Below are 22333 nucleotides of genomic sequence, written 5' to 3'. Positions count from 1 at the left end.
GTCGTAGTCGAATGTATGTGAATTTTTCCTAGATTCGAGGCAGCCGTCACACCATACCAGCTCGAGACCGCTCTTGACCCCACCTTACGACTTTGAAGGTTTTCCGGGGCATGCGTGGCCGGAACACTATGGGGAGTTCTCATACAAATGGGTGGCCAAAAATATTTTTTCAATGAAAACTGTTTCTATGCAACATATTTTATGTGCAGGAATATTTAAGAACCTTTTTTAACCCTTTAAGGGCCATCGTTAACCCTTCAAAACATGTAACCCACAAATTTTTTTTTTTTAATTTTTTTCCGTATTTTTTTTTGTTTTTTTTTAATACAGCATGCATAAAATAGCAAACAATCATATTTCTAGTAATAATGTTGTTCATTTTCTAATCATAACGAGATAAAGAGAATAAAAACCACAATTTTCAAGAAAACTTTGATTGCAGCGTTCTCGTAAACGCGCAAATATGCGCAAGCAAATCACTCACTCGAAGGTGGTACTAGAGTTATATTTCAATCCCCTATTTACAGATCAGGGGACATTTGGAGACATTAGATTTGCGGGACCATTTTTTAGCAAAAAATTATGATAATTAAAGTTTTAAGCTTTGAAATGGTATATAAAACCTTATATTTGGAGAAAAAATGACTTCATAACATACAAATCAAAGTTAGTAATGATTTTTTATTTTTATTAGCTTTTGTCACCATATCTTTTGACTGAATGAACACAGCGCTTCAATATTTTCCGATTCTCTTATCTAGGGTATATACTTTTATATGATATATAAATTAGACAAATTGGAGATAGTAAATTTTCCGATTAATGGCCACCCTTTTCCACATAGTGCGGAAGAGGGTTGCCCCCGTTAGATCTGCACCCTAGACAGGCAGGCCGACACCATTGGATCCACGCCACCGAACAACAGCAACCACCATCTCTATTGTTCGAGAGGAAGACAAAACGCACGTGCCGCGTTTGCGCGGAAGTCCGCGAATCTTGTGGAGGGCGACTAAATCCCAACATCGAATCACCCCCGGTGGTTGTTTCTCGGCCGAAGTGGTGCTTAAGCAGCTTCGGTGCCGCCGCGAGTCCACCCACACCCCTAAAACCGCACGTAAATCCTAGGTGGTGACGAGTAAGTACCAAGAAAGCATGCTTTGTAATCGTTGTGTCGTCCATGCGCATGTGAACGAACCGGCACAATAGATTGTCGTCTCGTTACTTTAGTCTATGAATGTGGTTGCGTAATCAGTTGTTGGGTAATCTGACAGCAGCCCGGCCGTAGCTTGATAGTTGAAGCCATTGTGTGAATGGAGTAATTCCGTGAGCCATCGAAGCGTATCAGTCGCCGACAGAGTATACCGCCAACCAGGAAAGCATGTGTAATGAAGAGGTAGAAATTCGTTCGCACAAAACCAATAGTCGTAGTAGCCGTAGTGGTAGTAGAGAGCTTTCGCAGAGCGAAAGGGAGAAAGGGAAGGACAGAAAGACCTAGGCAAGCAGGAGTTGAAAAAGAGATCGATCGATCGATGAATAAACTTGTACCCACCCAGAAAGCTTTATGTTTAAAATCCCCACCGTGGTATAGACGTTTTTTGTGTAAAATAAAGTTAGCGCTTAGCAGCATTTCCCAAACCATTTGTGTTACGGTGTTACCATTTGTGTTACGGTTCATTACTCACTTTGCGCTTCTCACTTTTGACAGCGAGAAGTGAGAAATGAGGAGTGAGAAGTGAAACGTCTCACTTCTCTTTCCTTATTTCTTACTTCTCACTGTGAAAAGTGAGAAGTGCGAAGTGGGAAGTGAGACGTCTCACTACTCACTTTGTACAGCGAGAAGTGAGAAATGAGGAGTGAGAAGTAAGGCGTCTCACTTTTTACATTTCTAACTTCTCACTGTAAAATGTGAGTAACGCTAGTAATTCCTAATTTCGCACTTTTTAAATAAGCTGTTCGCCCAAATGACCCCTTTGGCCAAATGACCCTTTTGGCCAAATGACTCTTTCGGCCAAATTACCCTCTCGGCCAAATGACACTTTTGGCCTAATGACTCTTTCGGCCAAATTATCCTCTCGGCCAAATGACACTTTTGACCTAATGACCCTTTCCGCCTAATGACCCTTTCGACCAAATGACCCTTTTGACCAAACGACCCTTTCAGCCAAATGACCCATTCGGCCAATGGTCTGTTCTAGAGATGGGCGTTCAGATCCGGAAACGTTAAAATGATTCGGATCTCTGAAGTGAGTGAATGATTCGTGGATAATTTTTTTGAAGATCCGGTTAACCAGATCAGCAAATTATTTAACCATTTCTAAGGAAATGATCAATTGAAAAATTCATTGTTTGTACTTCATACGCCTGTGAACAAGAAAGGAAGAAGGTAAAAGTTTGTTTCTTGTCCAGTCGTGTTTCTCCAGTAAGCGGATCGGACGGTCGTCAAAATTTAATTTTGCTTTGTGCGGTCGCCGTAATTTTGTTCTGCTTTGTGCGGGTGAGTAAATAAATCAGAAAGTGAAGTTTGTTTGTTTGAAGTTGTCCAGTCGTATTCCTCCAGTAAGCGAATTTGCAGTTGTGAGGGTGAGATATATTAGGAGTTTGGCAAACTACTTTTAGAGTGCATTGATGACAGATATGCAAATATCGTATAACGGTTTGGTTGCCAACACTAACTAGTAAATAGCAGGTCATGACTTTGCCTCTTTCCTCGTTGGACAACGAACGGAGTCGCACGCCCGATTAGACAGCACACCCCGTGATAGCTCATTCGGCAGATCTAGGCCGCACAGCAGTGCGGTGCGTGTTACAGTCGTTGGGAAAACAAAAAAATATCTATTTGGTGCTCGGTGGCTCATGCGCATGTATTGCGCTTTGCTCCGGTCGAAACAAGTGCGATCGTCAATTGTTTGCAGAAGCTATCGGGCGTGTAAGTACATAGTACTGCGCGTCCATTAGGTCTTCCAAAACATTTCTCCTTCGTTTTCATATGCCCCCGGGCGTGCATGATTTAACATTTTTCTCGTGGCGAGACAGCGCATTAGTGTTATTTTCCATCCCATAGATCGCATCACTTACCGAAGTAAATCCAGATAAATTATCATTTGTAAGTAAAACGATATACTATCCCAAGACAATCGTGGAGAGTTATACTCGGTCTCTAGTAGCAACAAGAGTCGGACTAACAATCCTTCCCTGCCTATATGACCCTAAGGACGAGGCCGGCGCCGCTATTGACTTTAGAAATTTGAGCTCCCGAAACGTGTATATTGAGAAAGGGTAGCTAGTCCCAGCCCCATTTATTGCGTTCTCTTTCGCAAGTTCTAGTCAATCACGGAGTAGCAACTACGAATTGTGCGATCATAATGTTCATGCTCATGCTCATACGCTTGTGAACAAGAAAGGGTTAAGTCATTGGCATTACGGTGTGAGCCTGAATGACTAACATTTCACTATTTTTTTCTTGCGTTTGTTCTAAAGATCCGATCCGGTTGAAAGATCCGGATCATTAGAATGAATGACCCAGATCTGATCCGAGCATCAAAGTGATCCGTCATGCCAATCTCTAGTCTGTTCGGCCAAATGGTATATTCGGCCAAACAACTTTCGGCCTAGTGGCATTCGGCCAAACAACTTTCGGCCTAGTGTCATTCGGCCAAATAGCTTTCGGCCAAATGACCCTTTCCCGGCCATATGACCTATTCTGTCAAATGACCTATTCGGCCAAATGGTATATTCGGCGAAATGGTATATTCGGCCAAACAATTTTCGGACTAATGGCCTTCGGCCTAGTGGTCTTCGGTCAAGTGGCTTTCGGCCGAATGATTTTTCCGCCAAACGGCCCTTCCCCACATTTTGAGAATTTCAGACCCTGGCTCACCTAGTAAGGAATTAGACATTTCTCCAATCTCACTTCACATATGCAACTTGAAGTGAAAAGCTCCAAGTGACAAATGAGGAGTGAGAAGTAATAAGAGACATGTGAGAAGGGAGTAGTAGAAAGTAAAAAGTAAAAAATCTAGACCAATATATAAAAATGGCAAAACAGCCAAAATTAATTCCTTCCGATTCCGTGTCTAGATGTACAGCTTCATCGTCGTTGCCACCCATGTTCGGAGAGATTCTTCCTTTTTCGTTTCAGAAATGCTTCAGATGTCAGGGGGGAGACAATGTCTGAACAGTTCCCCACTCTTTTTCGAAGTGGATTATTCTCTACGTAACTGGCGGGAAGTAAAAAAAAAAAACAAAAAACTGCACAAACAACCAAAAAAAAATCCTAGATTAGTTAGGAAAGGATCGCCAAAGCGAATAGCCAATTTATATTGAATAGTAGTGTAGTTTGTGAAAATGTTATTACGTTGTACTAATTTATCAATAACATTTCTTAATTCTTGTATGATAAGAGGGAAATAAAATATTCAGGTATTCTCATTTTAAAGCAGATTTGATAAATAACTGAAGGTTTGCCAACTAAAAAGTTCTGTTTCGAACACTACAAAAATCTGCTTAGAACATCTTAATGGATCGCCAAAATTTTTATGATTTTCTCATCGCATTCAATATTCATATATTCAAGTATAAGACAAATATTTTGAGATTTTAGTGGAATGTCTTTACTGGTCATAAAACGAGTTTGTACAATTCCAATTAATTTCACCACTTGATTGTTCCCTTGACAGATACATATTTTGATCCCGAGCAGTATAAGTCAGACAAAAATGGTTGCAGCAACTTGATTGCAACTGATTTAGGTTACATAAAAGTTGACAAAGTAGGAGACAAAATAGGAGAAATTGGCAATACTGACAAATCAGGAGATTTTTAAAATTTTGTATACAGTTTTAAAAAGCAATCTTTAAAAGACGAGTTCGTCCCAGGCTCTTTCCTCTCCTACTTTATATTTCTATCTTAGTTCTTTCGGTGTATCACGTTCTACCAAAACGATTCCTACTTGTTATAACCTTCCACATTAACACTTCCAAAACCTCCCGTGGCACTTATGAGAGCTGATAGAGTTCTCTGCATCTTTCTTAAATATGTGGCCAACTAACCATTCTTCCCCGTCTTCGCAAGGACGTGGCCAGGACACATTTTTAAGTATGGAACAATTAGCTTCCATTAGCCGATATCGAGTCAAAGAACATCGACTCATGAAGGTTTGACTGCATAAGATTGCTAATTTCGTTCCTGTTCGCGTGTTCAAACTTATTCTTAATAACAAATTCTAAACATATATGAGAGATAATTACGAAATTTGGAGAAACTAGGGTTAAGGCAGACATTTTCGTCTTTTCGCCATATTCTCGAAAACAGACATAAATTAAACACGTTTTGCCAAACTTATCCGTACCAAATCGTAAGCTCAGGAGAAATGTTCTGTTATAGTGGAGTTCTAGCAAATGGACGATGCTTTTGTTGGTTTTAGCCCTTATGACGATGGACGGAAATACCTGTCGTGTTCCTACTAAGATTTTGAAGAATCCCTCACTGAAAAGCAACAATTATAAAACCATCTTAACTTATTGAAGTTATTCTCTCTACTTTTCAAAATTCGCAACAAGTAATCCGAAGAGATGTTTCTTTTAGAACTCTTAAGGAGTCTTCAAGTTTTTATTACAAAAGTACTAAGTAGTGGGCTTTCAATTTTCAATAGAAAAAGATCTTTATACCGATCGATACCTTCAACCCTTGCTAAATAAAGAAGCTCAATGTTTCCCTTTCAAGAGCGGCGACAATCAATCGAGTTGAGCACGTTAACATCCACCACAGCACATCCTCCACTGGCACTTGTGCGCAAATTCACAGCCGGTGCTCGAAAGTGTTTATTAAGATATGAATCTGACCCCAACTGGTCATCGCTTCGGGGAGGTGGAGCACTTGTGTTTAGTCGCTGTCATCGGCGTTGCCACCGGTATTTGCAAAGCGTCGTCATCGGGCAGTCGCGCTACTGCCCGATTGCAACGTGAGTCCAACCAGTTGATGCAAAAGTATAAGATAGCTAATGTTTCCGCTGTTCGCGTAACCTACATCAATAATTTGCCACGTTTGTCTGACTTTAGTAACGGTATTTGCAGTGGTGAATCCGTTTTGAGGACCGTGACGGAACACCCTTTACATCGACCACGGAACAATCCATTTTAACTTGTGAGTGTATATTTAGATAAAAATATTTCAGTGACTACAGCGCCACTAGCATTCTAGTACGTATAGATCTACCATCAAACTATTCGAATGCCCTTTCGACCGAGCACCCGACCGACAATGTCGTGTAATAGGCGGCGGCAGATTCCCCTATTGAGATACCTCTCGCCAATTCGTCTAAAAACGTCGTTCGTGGCAATTTGCAATCTATTGAAAGATTCAAACCCGGCCCGGCTTGGTGCAAAAATATCACTTAGTTACGATGACGGTGTGGAGGCGTTCGAAATGTGATCGATGGCCATCTCTGGTCACTGTCGATCCCTACCGTCTTCGCTTGCTTGTTCGGGATTGATGCGCGGGCACGCGGCCAAATCGAACCCGACGTCGAAGTGCAACGATATGCGACAGAGGAGCTCTGTAAGTTCAAGCAAACGGCCCTAATGGACTTGTTTGTTTACTTTTACCACATGCAACGCACGTCTCATTAGCATTTTCCGCAAGCAAATTTCTTCGCAGAGCACTCGTTGTGCATCACGAACCCGAAGGGTGCCCTAATCCGATTAAGGTCTCAATTGTTCCATTATTGCTGGCAAACACTCCCGTCGACTCAGCCGAATCATTTAAATTATGGAAGTGCACTTTCCTGCTTGCGATGATGGACTAATGTAAATATGTTTGCACTGTTCGAAGGTTGTCCGACGGAGGCGTACTTATTCCAGCACAGCACAAGTGCAATGTAATGCATTTCTGCGTCTTTCGAAGGCGAGATTGGTTTTATTTGTTGGGCACTCCGACGCCGGTTGAATGGGAGGATTCAAAGGCATTATTTCGGCATTCGTCGTCAAACATCGATCTTGAGCTATTAATTCTGTCCATACCGTAAATCCCAAAATCCGCGTTAAAATAGTCAAGTGAAAACTATCAGCTTGAAAAAAGCGTAAAAAGCTGCAATAGTGTACGTACATTCATTGAAAGGCTGACTGAGTTTTTGAACAAGAATTGAATATTGTTCACGGAAATATTATCGTCCAATGGAAAGCGCAAATGACTATGGAAGTGACTAATGAACATTAAGCTAGAAAGCGGAAATGTCCTAGTGGGGGATACATTGAAAACGGTGTCAGGCCATTAGGCCGAAGGCCTTCTTCCTTATGCCTTCTTTCTTCTTCCTTCTTCTCTCTTCCTTCTACCTTCTTTCTTCCTCCTTCTTTTTTATTATTTCTTTTTCCTTCCGTTTTCTTCCTTCTTCCTTCCTTCTTTCTTCCTTCTTTTTTCCTTCTTTCTTCCTTCTTTCTTCCTTTTATCTTCCTTTTTTTCCTTCTTTCTTCCTTTTTTCTTCCTTTTTTCTTCCTTCTTTCTTCCTTCTTTCTTCCTTCTTTCTTCCTTCTTTCTTCCTTCTTTCTTCCTTCTTTCTTCCTTCTTTCTTCCTTCTTTCTTCCTTCTTTCTTCCTTCTTTCTTCCTTCTTTCTTCCTTCTTTCTTCCTTCTTTCTTCCTTCTTCCTTCTTCCTTCTGCCTTCTTTCTTCTTCCTTCTTTCTTCTCACTTCTGCCTTCTTCCTTATGCCTTCTTTCTTCTTCCTTCTTCCTCCTCCCATCATCTTTCTTCTTTCTTTTTCCTTCTTCCTTCTTCCTTCTCCCTTCTTCCTTCTTCCTTTTTTCTTCTTCCTTCTTTGTTCATCCTTCTCCCTTCTTCTTTCTTCCTTCTCCTTCTTCCTTCTTCCTTCTTCCTGCTTCCTCCTTCCTTGTTTCTTCTTCCTTTTTCCTTCTTCCTTCTTCCTTCTTCTATATTCTTTCTTCCTTCTTTCTTCTTCCTTCTTCCTTCTTCCTTATTCTTTCTTCCTTCTTTCATTTTCCTTCTTCCTTCTTCCGTTTTCCTTCTTCCTTCTTCCTTATTCTTTCTTCCTTCTTTCATTTTCCTTCTTCCTTCTTCCTTCTTCCTTCTTCCTTCTTCCTTCTTCCTTCTTCCTTCTTCCTTCTTCCTTTTTCCTTCTTTCTTCTTCCTTCTTCCTCCTTCCTTCTTCCTTTTTCTTTCTTCCTTCTCTCTTTCTTCCTTCTTTCTTCTTCCTTCTTTCTTCTTCCTTCTTTCTTCTTCCTTCTTCCGTTTTCCTTCTTCTTTCTTCCTTCTTCCTTCTTCCTTCTCCCTTCTTCCTATTTCCTTCTTCCTTCTTTCTTCTTCCTTCTTCCTTCTTCCTTTTTCCTTCTTTCTTCTTCCTTCTTCCTTTTTCCTTCTTCCTTCTTCCTTCTTCCTTATTATTTCTTCCTTCTTTCTAATTCCTTCTTTCTTCTCCCTTCTTCCTTCTTTCTTCTATTTTCTTTCTTCTTACTTCTTTCTTGTTCCTTCTTTCTTCTTCCTCTTTCCTTCTTACTTCATCCTCCTTTTTCATTCTTCCTTCTTCCTTCTTACTTCTTCCTCCTTTTTCCTTCTTCCTTTCTACTTCCTCCTCATTGCGCACTACTCACTTCTCACTCCCCAGTTCTCATTCGGCCTAATGGCCATTCGGCCTAATGGCCGTTCGGCCTAATGACCATTCGGCCTAATGGCCTTCGGCCTAATGACCTTCGGCCTAATGACCCAGCATCATTGAAAACAAGCAGAGGAAGTGATATCAGTTGAATTAATTACTGATTAAGTCATACAATTTTGAATACTTTGTGATTTGGTCAGAAGCTTACTTGATCAGGCTTGACATCGCTGTTTGACCGATTGGCCTTTGGTTAAAAATACCTCGATATGGTAACAACACTTATGTAAAAATATTAACCAGACTCACTTCAATTCTGTCTAACCAGCATGACATAGACCATAAGCCACTTAAGGTCTATATTTACCTCACCACTCTTTAAAATCGTTCCCGTACTCAAGCATCTGAAAAACTGATTAATGGGACAGCAACTACCTCATAAATTCCATTCCAATCCATTGCGAAGACAAAACCCCCGAAAGACACGCCAATCTCCCTTTTTCATATGTGGGCGTAATAAGTCTCGGTCGATCTCAGCCCGAGCTGTTTTCCGGCCACCTGTGTCGTTTAACCGTCATCTATTTCACTCGCGGCCGGATTCAGCGAACGGCGAGGAGAGGAACTACCAGCCAGTGATTGGGTTCTGCTTCAGAACCAATCCCATGAAGCAGCGAACCAAATAAACATAAACAACTCACCTTTCCGTCGTTGTCCATTCACAGCCTCACCGCGACCCTGATCTTGGCTACCACACTGTTCGCAGTCAGCGCCGCCGCTGGTCGGCCGACCGATCCCTCCTAGAGTCGTCTGCTGGTGCAGCGCAGTTTTTCCAACCGTTTTCGCCACCGCTTTTCAATCCAATTTGCCGTTTGTTTGCTTTCGCTTTTCCACTGCAGTCGGACACCGCTAAATCTGTTGACTGTCGACGAGCGCCACTTTTGGTCTTCGTCACTACACTTCTAAGCACACAAAAAATAACAAAATTTCTCACACTTCTTTCGCCGGTGACTTCTTCCACATCTTCTGTTTGGGGAAACCCCCCTCTTCCTATCAATTTCGTATTGAAATATTTTTCACACTGCCCAAGCTGCTTTTTGCGCTTGTTAGCTCTTCTTTGCTTCTGGCTGTTGGTCTTCGTAGTTATAGCGCAATTGCGAATTTCCAAACTGGTATGAATCTTCGCTGTTACATATTTCAATTGCTGCCACTGGTTAAATATTAGACTGGGTCGGGAAAGGAAACTGCCAATATTTCTTCAATCGCTGAATTCCTGTATATGAAAAAGATAAATGAAATTGTTTTTAGTTTGAAGCAGTACAGACTGAGCAAAATTTATCCTAAACAAAAGACAGTTTTTTGTTGTTTATTTTTAATAGAAGACAGAAGTTACGAAAACGCTAACAGTGATGTAATTGCAAATCAAGAGTTGATTATGCAAAAAAAAACTCCTGGTGCTCTTAAAAAGATCTACCCTTCGGATTTTTTACCCTAAGAACTGAACTCTTCCATCGTCTTTTGCTGTTGCACCAAGCTCGGTGTTTATTATCAATTTCTGTCTTCCCCGCGATGCAGTCCGACACTCATTGAAAGCCTTTCTCAATGGTGGCCTGCTGCTGCTCCGTGCTCCAACCTAGTTGTAGAATGTTGATTATCCTGGTCGTCACTCTTGCGACAATGATGTGCGGTAGTGTTCTCTACTTCGAGCCATGAAAATGTGAACAGAATGGGCTATGCCGTTTCTGTAACATCTGGACATCTCGGACAACGAAGGAAACCGCATGTCCAAACCTCCACAGATGCCAGCTGTTGCATCTGTGACCTGTTAACCTTTCCCTCACTGCAGTCCGAATTCGAAGACCTGGTTTGTGGCCGATATGACCGGGTTGAACCCAAGTGGCCCAGGAAACATTAGAACATGATTTTTTTTTGTAAAATCATGATGTTTGAAGGGTAACATGGTCTGTTTTGACTCAATTTTGGAAATGGTCATTCCGTGAGTCCTCCGGATGAGTCCACTTTTGTAACGGATTGAACCAAAGTAGCCCAAGCAATCAGCGCTCCTTATCCTAGCCGTAAGATGCGCTGGTGTAAAGCAATACCATGCTGAGGGTGGCTGGGTTCGATTCCCGGAGCCGGTCTAGGCAATTTGATTCGAATTTTGATTTAAAGATATTTAAAGATATAAAGGCCTTACTTCGGGAATTTATTGGATGACCAAAAACTTGCTTTGAACACAATCTATTCTATGAGCCACAAAGAGCATTTACCATATTAAAAAAAGGCGTATAGATCTTTGGTTACGCGTGTAGATCTAAAAGCTCTACTTCAGGATATTCTTGGATGAGATTGAGCATATGTCGGAACTAATTCTTGGTTGCATATAACAAGGATCATGTTATAGGATGACCAGATCATTTCGAAGAAAAAACGGGACAAATGCACTTGTAAAACGGGATACGTCAAACAATCTTTTGACAATGGGTGGTTTAATTTCCAACGTAGTTTTACAAAAAAAAACAGATTAATCCACCTAGCGTTGGTGGTGCCTTTCTCGCATTTAGTTAAGACACCAACCTTACATGGGGTTTATATGGTCCGATGTACCATTTTCTTTATGACTTTTAAACGCAATGACAGATCGTTATAAAATTCAATAGTGATCAACAAGGCTTTGTCTCCTGTCGAATGAAACTTGTTGCGAGAAAATCAGTAAAGGATTACTATACGAAAAGTTGTCTAATGTTTTTAATAGCTTTTGTGCACACACATACACACACACATACACACATACATACACACGGACAGACAGACATGTGCTCAGCTAATAGAGCTGAGTCGATTGGTATATAATACTATGGGTCTCAGAGGCGTCTATAAAAAGATCGTTTTCGGAGTGAAATGATAGCCTTTCGGTACAACTTAGTTGTACGAGAAAGGCAGAAACGTGAGAAGGTAAATGCAGAAAACGCAATAGGGTAGGATTATTGATTTCTCGTCTTATTGAATCCCGTCAGTCCCGCCTTTTTACAATAACACGGGAACAAAATCCGTGGACATGTTCCCGAGGTTGTAATTGTTTTTAGGCTTTAAGGTTTTAAGGTTGTTTTAAGGCTGGCTTACACTGCCGTTATACGCATAACTGTCCCATGTATATAGGGAATCCCAGCAAACATGGGACAAATATACGTATGACGGCAGTACAGCTCGGAGAAATATTCTCCCGGATTTTTTTGTCCCCATGTACATTCAATAGGGCTAGGACTTTCAATTTTTAAGATGAGTTCCCGTAAAACCCGCCACTTTAAAAACACTTGGGACCGAAATCCACATACAAGCTTCGTGATCTGTAAACTAGCATTGAAATACACGAGAACTTAAATCCAACAAAAAATATTCCCGAGGTTCGAGACTGCGTTAAACTCAATTTCGTTCAGTTGTTTTATCAATTTTCATATTATTTTTGTAAATTATTTTTTCATGTTTTTTTTTGTTACAATAGTTTTTTCAAAATGTTCAGAATTTTCAGAAAGACTTAATGGATGTTTTGAAAAGAAATAAATCACAAACTAACAGACATAACACTTGTCAAATTTCCATCGCTCACTGATTTACTGGTCAATTCAAGTAATCATTAGTTGGCCAAACGATCACTTGGTGCGCACGCATCGGATTTGCTCGAGTTTGTCGTTTGCTCACTATCGTCATCTGGTTCGTGATTTGCCAAACTAACTGAAATCAACAGATGTCGTTAGTGTTTGAACGACGATGACTTGGATGAGTAAATGTTCAATGTGATATGTCGGTTTGTCTGTGAATAAATGATTCATAAATATGTGATCAATGGAGCTTAAAATATGACTTATTTTGAAAAAAAAAACAAAAAGAATAATGGCGAATAGGTCAAATCTGAAAATTAAAATTTGCTTCATTCTATTGACGATATGACGTAATTGACGTGACATGCCTTGATTTTCAGGAAACGCTTTCCTCCTACCAAGGTTATTCATTTGATCAAACTGTCTCCTGAATGAATAAAAAAACTAAAAAAATTAACTAACGGAGAAATCTACCTATCTTTCGGAATTTACAACATCTTGCTGGCATTAACTGATGAAAACCCTAATAAATATTAAACAATGTAAACATTCCATAAAATCATCTTTTCAGAGCAACATAAATAGCATAGGTATACGCAGATTTTAAAATCTCACACTTTTTTGCTGGGTTTCATTCACTTTCGTAGTATTTTGTTTCGTTTGAATGAAATTATGTTCTATGATAAACGGGACAAATTGAGGGTTATTTAGATTACGACGGAATGGGGCAGTACTAAAAGGGCTGAAAAACCGGTGCTGACCCGTTAAATACGGTACGTATGGTCAGTAGAGTGATCCAATTTTTGACTTTTTTGCTTCCCGATGCTTAAAGGATTGCAATTGCCATTTTAATAATCCTCCTCAAGTTTTAGCTAATTTGGTTTGTATGAAAATTACTATGAAAACAGTAACGATTTTCATTAAGCTCTCAAAACATATGAGTTCATCGGCAACATAGGAAATTTTCCAAGGAAACAGGTCGTCTTTGTTGCGAAACGATTTGATGCTTGCAACTTGGCTTCCGAACGACTAATCGCTTCGCACTGCCTTTCAGTTTCTGACGATACTTCCAGATACGGCAAAGCACATTCTGTCGTGGTACTGTATTTCAGGTACCTTTCCCAGGCAACATAGAATAGAGATCGGCCGGTAGTTCTCGACGTCGTGAGAGTTACCTGCTTCATGGATAGGTGTAGTTGTGGACATTTTCCATGCTGCTTCAAATATTGGAGGGTTGAACAACTAACAAACGGGTGATCCAAGGGTTTCGGAGCTTCTATAGATGTACGCGGAAGGCAAAATGTCTGCTCAACAGAGTTCACGATATCTTACTTACTTACTACAACTGTACACCTCCGGTGGTGCAAAGGATCGACTTGAAAAATCTCCATCCTGAGCAATTTTCAGCTATCGCTTTAACCTGTTGTCAGATTAGATTTCGGACGTCTTCTTTTATTTCTTTATTGAGGCTTCGCCGCCATGAGCCTCTGGGTCTGCCTCTGCTGCGATGTCCCGCTAGGTTGTTTACAGATTTCGTTTCCGCCCCTACGAAAGAAGAGGCCAACCCAGCCCCACTTCCGATCCCGAATTTCTGTTACTCGGCCTTTGGTGACAAAGACGATGGAGCTCGTTGTTTGAGATCCAGTTGTAAGGCCCAAATGCTACCGCAGACATCTGTTGATGAACACCTGCAGCTGCTGAGTGTTCTCTACTGATACACACCATGTAGGGGAGAACGGTCCAAAATGCACCCCTTAAGCTTTTTCGTTGTTTTCGCCCATATAAACCAAAACACCCGACCATTTTAACGTATAGGTGCAAAATTTACAAACCCAGCTACATTTCACAATGATCTCCTATTCAAAACAATAAGGTTTTCATGACTTTCTAACGTATTTAAAAAATGTTTTAAAAATAGGCCTGGGGCAAAACGCACGAATGGTGATCTAAAATGACTCAATTGCATGTAAAATGATGGTGAACGCATGGTTGTTTGTTTTTTCTTAATGCATTGAACTACAATCTTACGGATGTGGTGGAAGAATAGCAAATCGTTAAATTTGAGTGAATATGGAGGGATTTTGCTATTTTTTTTCCAATGGAGCTCAATGATGGATAACTAATTATGAATTGTAATGGTAATATTCGTTCATAAATGTACTACAACAGATTATATGAGTGATTTTATGAGTGAAGCCATTTTGCCCCAGGGGTGCATTTTGGACCGTTCTCCCCTATACCATATTTCTTAAACTCACAAAGACACCCCTTACTTTCTTGATCCTGATCTGCCGCCATTTGGCTACCAAGATATTGGAAGCTTTCAATAAGGCTTGTTCGCGACAAAATCTGGACACAAAACTTTAAGAATAAAAATAAACTGCTGTTGGTTTATTTCGGTACGTTTTTTACTTCAAATGGCTTCATTCCTTATCGATGCTTCGATGTATGCACGAAACTTGGTGACATTTGAATTTTCAAATAAATAATACGTGCCGAAAGATCTGGTATCCTCAGTAGAATTTGTTTCGAGCTCGTATCCTTCTGGTGGCTCATAAAATCCGTTTTTGTTCTACTCTCTAACGTTTTAGATGTTGTCAAACAAGCATCGGCAAATTTTAAAACGCTTTGAACAGTGTTCACATGAAAACAAAATGTTTTTAGTCAGTTTCTGGATCGAGAGACCCGAATTTCAATTGCGACTGCACACAATTCTTTCCGAACCTGCAATTCCTCCGACGCCATCTTTCACTACGTACTTGTAACACTTATGAGAAATATATTTTCAGAAAGTACAGACATACATTCATCAATCTACGAAATAATTCACTTGTTGATGAGCTATTTCAAAAGTTATACGTGTCTAAAGGTGTCCAGATTTTGTCGCGTACAAGCCTTATTCTCTACTGATTGTCCGGCTACTGTGAAACTGGAAGTCACCATGTTTACATCCAACGATTTGGTTTTGTTGACGTTGATGAATAAACCTGCCGAAGAGAAACGCTCGACAAGGTCGTTAAGCTTACTGTGCATATCAGAGCGTCGTTGAGCGATGAGTGCATCGTCATCAGTCAATTCGAAGTCGTTTAGGTGCTCCATGGTTATAGGCTGCCATAACAGCCCGCGGTTTGGTTCACGGTCAATCGCATCTACCAGAATCTCATCGATTACGATAAGGAACAGTAACGGTGATAGAATACATCCTTGCCTCACACCAGCTACGACCCGGATAGGCTCGGACAAGACCCCATTGTGAAGCACTCTACTCGAGAACGCCTCGTACGCTCTCGGTCAATGATTTTCTCAGGAACCTCCTTGCGTCTCAGGGCGCCCCACATATTCTCGTTATTGAGACGGTCGAAAGCTTTTTTTAGTCAATGAATACCAAGTAAAAGGACTCTTGGAATTCGTTGACCTGCTCCAAAATGATACAGAGCGTGACAATATGGTCCACACAGGATCTTCCGGCACGGAATCCGGCCCGCTGCCGCCGGAGAGTCACATCGATCTTCTCCTAAATCCGGGCCAGGATAACTTTGCATAGAACTTTGAGAACGGTACACAGCAACATAATGCCTCGCCAGTTATCGCATACAGTCAGGTCACCCTTTTTGGGCACTTTCACTAAGATATTTTGCATCCAGTCGACCGAGAAAGTTGCGGTGTCCCAGATACTACAAAATAAACGATGCAGTAGTTGAGCGGATGTCATGGGGGCAGCTTTGAGCATCTCGGCTGATATGCGATCGACCCCTGGGGCTTTATTCGATCTCATGTTTTGGATGGCTGTTTGAAACTCTACCAGTGATAGTGCTTCGGTATTAACGCGTGTTGTACATCGGATCTTAGGCAAATCATGCCGAGGTGGTGGTGGCCTGGCCGGCGCTTGAAAAAGTTGTTCAAAGTGCTCGAACCAGCGTTTCAGCTGGTCAGTTGGGTCGGTCAATAACTGATCATTCGCGTCTTTTACAGGCATCGTTGCATTCCTCTCCTCTCCTCAAGCGTCGTGAGATATCGTAGAGGAGGCGAATGTCCCCGGTTGCAGACGCTCTCTCCCCTTCGTCGGTCAGAGAGTCCGCTCACGCTCGCTTGCCCCGTCATCTGACGATATCAGCAACAGAGAATGATGCACAAGGGAAGATAATGCCATATGATCGAAGGGCTATTGAGTAACACTGATACGGGTAAGAAGGAACGTAGACGTTATACACTGGGGTCACTTTTTACGCTGACGGATTTCATCAATTGTTTGACACACCTCAAATCCCACAAGTTTCTGAATACCACCTGATATTTCTTCGGTTTTTTTTTTCAGAATTTTTCATGTGATCGACTCAATGCTCCAGAGGCCAGAAACAAGCACAAACAAACCGTGTTCCATCTTATCGACGGATTCAAACTTTGCTGACAACTTAAATTTCTTTTTCTGTTTTTTTGCTTAACGGAGTGAGGATCCTAGAGTAGTCTGCATCAGGTATCACTAGATCCAGAGTCACCTTCCTGTTGCTGCTTCGAAATGCTTTCGTACGGAATTTCACAGGCACAGTAGACATTTTATCAAGCCAAGTCGACGATGGTTGGTAACACAGTCAAGTCTATGCTCTTCAATGTAACTATCTTCATTTATTTCGGAGATCTTTACCCCGGCGAGACAGGAGGTTTGGGCAGATCCAATAAGCCGCCAGTAAAACAATGATTGGTTTTACAAGTGACATAAAAAAATAATACGATTCGATATCGGTAACGACCCAGTTGTCGCCTGGGGAAAAGCTTGAAAGCCTGAAAGCTTGAAATATGGAACTGTCTAATTTCAAGGTTAGTTAGCCATTAAATAAGAACCATCTATCAAAACTTGTGAACTGGTTGTTGCGATGCGCCATGTTACCAGATGTGCTTAGTAGCTCATTTTAGAGCAGTGATGACCATCGTGCCACTGAGCTGCTTCAACGAGGGGACGCATACTCACAACTAGGAAGAGAAGTAATGTACAGCTCGATTATAGGACTGGATAGTCTGCAAACTGTTCATAATGACGGGGAAGGGTCTTTTGACTGAAACCCACTCGACCGGAAGCCATTTGGCCGAATGCCGTTAGACCGAACAAACCATTAGGCCAAAACTCATCTGAGCGAAAATCATTTGGCCGAACGGGTCATCCGGCCGAACAGATCATTTGGCTAAAAAGGTCATTAGATCGAACAAGTCACTTCTCACAGATCGACGTCTCACTTCTCACAGATCGACGTCTCACTTCTCATTTCGCACTATTTACTTTCCACAGTAAGAAGTGAGAAATAATAAGTGAGAAGTAAGACGTTCCACTTCTCACTCCTTATTTGTCACTTCTTACTGTAAAAAGAGACGTGAAGACGTGAAAACGTGAAGAGACGGAGCAACTGTACCGCGCTAATAACACACGAAAGTTCTATGAGAAGTTGAACCGTTCACGTAAGGGCCACGTGCCACAGCCTGATATGTGTAAGGACATAAACGGGAACCTTCTTACGAACGAGCGTGAGGTGATCCAAAGGTGGCGGCAGCACTACGAAGAAAACCTGAATGGCGATGTGGCAGACGAAGATGGCGGTATGGTGATGGACCTGGGAGAACGCGCGCAGGACATAATTCTACCGGCTCCGGATCTCCAGGAAATCCAGGAGGAGATTGGCCGGCTGAAAAACAACAAAGCCCCTGGGGTTGACCAGCTACCAGGAGAGCTATTTAACCCTTAAATGCGCAATGTTGTTTTAAAACAACAAACCGAAAATACGTTTAATGTTAATGATTTCAATGGTTAATTACGTTAAAAATATTTCCGGCGATTTCTAAAAAAATCGCCTTGCGCCTTTGAGCATGAGCATGAGCATGATTGACCGCCCACGGTTGCTACTCCGTTATTGCCATTATTGCCGTTATTGCCTGTAATTACACAGAGAACCAAGAGATGAAGTTTGGGACTAACATCATCTTCAATGTGTAAGAACTGGTGACCCAAAAATAAGCAATACCAGCGCCGGCCGTGTCCGAATGCAGGTCAATTAAGGAATAGGTAGGAAATTGTTGACGTGATACTCGCTTTGATAGAAGCCGACGAGTCATCTGCACTTCCACGAGAAATCACTGGGATGTTGGATATATGGGGTAGGGAGTGTGACAGGGTTCGTTTTGGTAAACGGTCTGCCGTGTGTAGCGTGTAGTTTGATTTAAAACGAAAAATTCGAGCGAACGCTAATTATTTCAATTTTCGACCGCACTACACAACTGGATGCGAACTATTTTTTCTCTTTCTGATCAATTTACAAACCCGCACAATGCAGAACAAAATTTCGGTGACCGGCCGATTGTTTTGCTTTCCGCACAAAGCAGAACTGAATATCGATGATCGGCTGATCGCTCTGCTTACTGGAGAAACTCGACTGAACAAGAAATAAACTTTCCCTTTTTTAATTTACTCACCTTCACAAAGTAAAGCAATATTTCGGTGACCGGCCGATCGTTTTGCTCTCCGCACAAAGCAAAACTTTTTAATTACGATGACCAGCCGATCCGATTATTGGAGAAACACGACTGGACAAGAAACAAATTTTCACTTTTTTTAACTAAGAAAAAAACCGTCAACAAAAATAAGGCAGGCAACTCCATCCAGAATCCGATTATTACCAACTTTTTCTGTGAAGATTCGCAATTATATGTATTATAACATGGAGAAAGGACGTGCATGGCCTGGTATGGAAGGATAGTAAAGAATTTATTACTGCTGCGGTCTAAACACACTTCGATCTAAAAAAATTTCTCATTTTTTAATATTTGATCACTTTTCATAGTATTAGACTATGCACACTTTTGACACACACACACATACTTGCACAGAAAATTCCGACAAATTTGATGTTTCATTCTTTTTTTTTTAAATAAGATGAATTCGTTACCATGAGATAAAGAAGGGAGCAGTTCTCAATAGACTATATTAGACAGGCTGTGATAAAACGACTATTTCTCGTTTATTCCCTGTCGGAAAAAGTAGGATATCGCCTTTTGTGTTAAAATAGTAAGAATATAAGACACAAAAGATGCCTAAAAGAGATGAAATTTTGAGAAAAATCAATATATATGAAAATAATTAATGAGTTTTATCTTATTCATTTTGCCTGAAAATTTAAAAAAAAAATGTACACGAACACAATGTAGTTTATTTTGCTTAGATAGTTGTTAAAAGTTCCAACGTGGTACTTCACAACAATGAATTTGTATAACAGGATCTGCTTTACTGTAACCGTTGAAAAGTTATAGAATATCGACTCAAAGAATTTACACAGTGGAATTATACATTATACAACATACTAAACACAAAAATAAGCAAATAAATATTTCACTTAGCTTTTTTACACCTAAGCCCAAAACAGGAATCTACACTCGCTCGCAGCTTGATTTTTGTATTTCCTATTCTGCTTCTTGTCTTGCGGAAGTAATTTCAATTTGTCCGGTTCACAACACTTCAGAAAGATGTAATTCAAGACTCCAACACACATCCCTCCTTCCGCTTTTGTGGCACTTTCACTTAACAACCCGCTGCGACAACTCTTTCGACAATGCCACGATAAACCGTGAGAAAGATCACTTTCTCAACAGCAATATTATTATGGAAAAGTCTCTTTAGGGACAACTAACTAATTAGCTAAAAGTAATTCAAAGCTTTCTAAAAAAATCGCCTTGCGCCTTTAAGGGTTAAACACGGTGGTGAGGCACTGGCTAGAGCGCTGCACTGGGTCATTATCTAGATTTGGGAGGAGGAAGTTTTGCCGCAAGAGTGGATGGAAGGTGTCGTGTGTCCCATCTACAAAAAGGGCGATAGCCTGGGTTGTAGCAACTACCGCGCAATCACATTGCTGAATGCCGCCTACAAGGTACTATCCCAAATTTTATGCCGTCGACTAGCACCAATTGCAAGAGAGTTCGTGCGGCAGTACCAGGGTTTTATGGGCGAACGCTCCACCACAGACCAGGTGTTCGCCATTCGCCAAATACTGCAGAAATGCCGCGAATACAACGTGCGCACACATCATCTATTCATCGACTTCAAAGCCACATATGATACAATCGATCGAGACAAGCTATGGCAGCTAATGCACGAACACGGATTTCCGGATAAACTGACACGGTTGATCAAAGCGACGATGGATCGGGTGATGTGCGTAGTTCGAGTTTCAGGGGCATTCTCGAGTCCCTTCGAAACGCGCAGAGTGTTACGGCAAGGTGATGGTCTTTCGTGTCTGCTATTCAACATCGCTTTGGAAGGGGTAATACGAAGAGCAGGGATTAACACGAGTGGTACAATTTTCAATAAGTCCGTCCAGCTATTTGGCTTCGCCGACGACATAGATATTATGGCACGTAACTTTGAGAAGATGGAGGAAGCCTACATCAGACTGAAGAGAGAAGCCAAGCGGATCGGACTAGTCATCAACACGTCGAAGACGAAGTACATGATAGGAAGAGGTTCAAGAGAAGACAATGTGAGCCACCCACCGCGAGTTTGCATCGGTGGTGACGAAATCGAGGTGGTAGAAGAATGTGTGTACTTGGGCTCATTTGTGACTGCCGAAAATGATACCAGCAGAGAAATTCGGAGACGCATAGTGGCTGGAAATCGTTCGTACTTTGGACTCCGCAAGACGCTCCGATCGAATAGAGTTCGCCGCCGTACCAAACTGACAATCTACAAAACGCTCTTTAGACCGGTAGTCCTCTACGAACACGAGACATGGACGATGCTCGTGGAGGACCAACGCGTACTTGGAGTGTTTGAGAGGAAAGTGCTGCGTACCATCTATGGTAGGGTGCAGATGGCGGACGGTACGTGGAGGAGGCGAAAGAACCACGAGTTGCATCAACTGCTGGGAGAATCATCCATCGTTCACACCGCGAAAGTCGGACGACTGCGCACTATGGGGAAAGGGGTGGCCATTAATCGAAAAAAATTCTATCTCCAATTTATCTAATTTATATATCATATGAAAGTATATACCCTAGATAAGAGAATCGGAAAATATTGAAACGTTATGTTTATTCTGTCAAAAGATATGGGCTGGCGAAGTGAAAAAAGCTGATAAAAATAAAAAATCGTTCCTTACTTTGAAATGTATGTTATGAAGTCAAATTTTCTCCAAATATAAAGTTTCATATACTATTTCAAAGCTAAAAACCTTAGCTTTATGATAGTTTGGTTTGTTTTGCACGCGAAGATTGATATTAAAATGTTGTAGAAGAAAAATTTTAATTATCATAATATTTCACGATAAAATGGTCCCGCAAAACTAATGTCCCCAAATGTCCTCTCATCTGTACATGGGGGATTGAAATATAACCCTAGTACTGCCTTTTAGTGAGTGATTTGCTTGCGCATATTTGCGCTTTTACGAGAACGCTGTAATCATTTTTTTCTTGAAAATTGTGATTTTTTTTCTCTACACCTCGTAATGATTAGAAAATAAACAACATTATTACTAGAAATATGGTTGTTTGCTATTTAATGCATGCTGTATTGGAAACAAACAAAAAAAAATGCCCAAAAAAAAATTTTTTTTTCGTGGTTGACATTTTTTGAAGGGTTAACGATGGCCCTTAAAGGGTTAAAAAAAAGGTCTTAAATATTCCTTCACATAATATATGTTGCATAGAAACAGTTTTCATTGAAAAAATATTTTTGGCCGCCCATTTGTATGAGAATTCCCCATAGTGCTGCGGTGGGCGGGAAACGTAGCTAGAATATCGGACAGTAACCCAGTGAAACTGGTTCTCGACAACGATCCGACGGGCACAAGAAGGCGAGGTGCACAGCGGGCAAGGTGGTTCGATCAGGTGGAAGATGACTTGCGGACCCTCCGTAGACCGTGTGGATGGCCACGCGACGTGTAGCCATGGACCGAGCCGAATGGAGAAGACTTCTATGTATTGCACAGGCCACTCCGGCCTTGGCCTGAATGAATAATAATGATCAGATAATGAAGTCGCGAGAAATGTTGCTGTTTGTAAGTGTTGTAGATTCAGTTATGTATATCCTATCAAGACGCGATACACAATTCGGTCGGATGTAGCTGAGTTGTACTTGGTTGGGTCTCAGTAAATCCCAAGTATCTCT

General features: G+C 41.2%; 1 protein-coding gene across 5 annotated transcripts in view; it reads right to left on the bottom strand.

Moving 5' to 3' along the window:
* The window catches only part of LOC134226575 (5-hydroxytryptamine receptor 1-like), a 326641-nt gene that overhangs the window by 258781 nt on the left and 45527 nt on the right, over positions 1–22333 (bottom strand). For 4 of the 5 annotated variants that reach the window (XM_062707454.1, XM_062707445.1, XM_062707435.1 and 1 more), the window contains one exon: positions 9298–9869. The exons of the other annotated variant lie outside the window; for it this stretch is intronic. The gene's annotated coding sequence lies outside the window, so the exon portion shown is untranslated. The remainder of the gene's footprint in view (positions 1–9297; positions 9870–22333) is intronic. 5 annotated transcript variants of the gene reach the window in all.

This window comes from Armigeres subalbatus, chromosome 1 (genome assembly GCF_024139115.2).
Source record: "Armigeres subalbatus isolate Guangzhou_Male chromosome 1, GZ_Asu_2, whole genome shotgun sequence".
NCBI lineage: Eukaryota > Metazoa > Arthropoda > Insecta > Diptera > Culicidae > Armigeres > Armigeres subalbatus.
The sequence above is the reverse complement of the archived record's forward strand: the minus strand, read 5'-3'. Positions and strand labels throughout refer to the sequence as shown.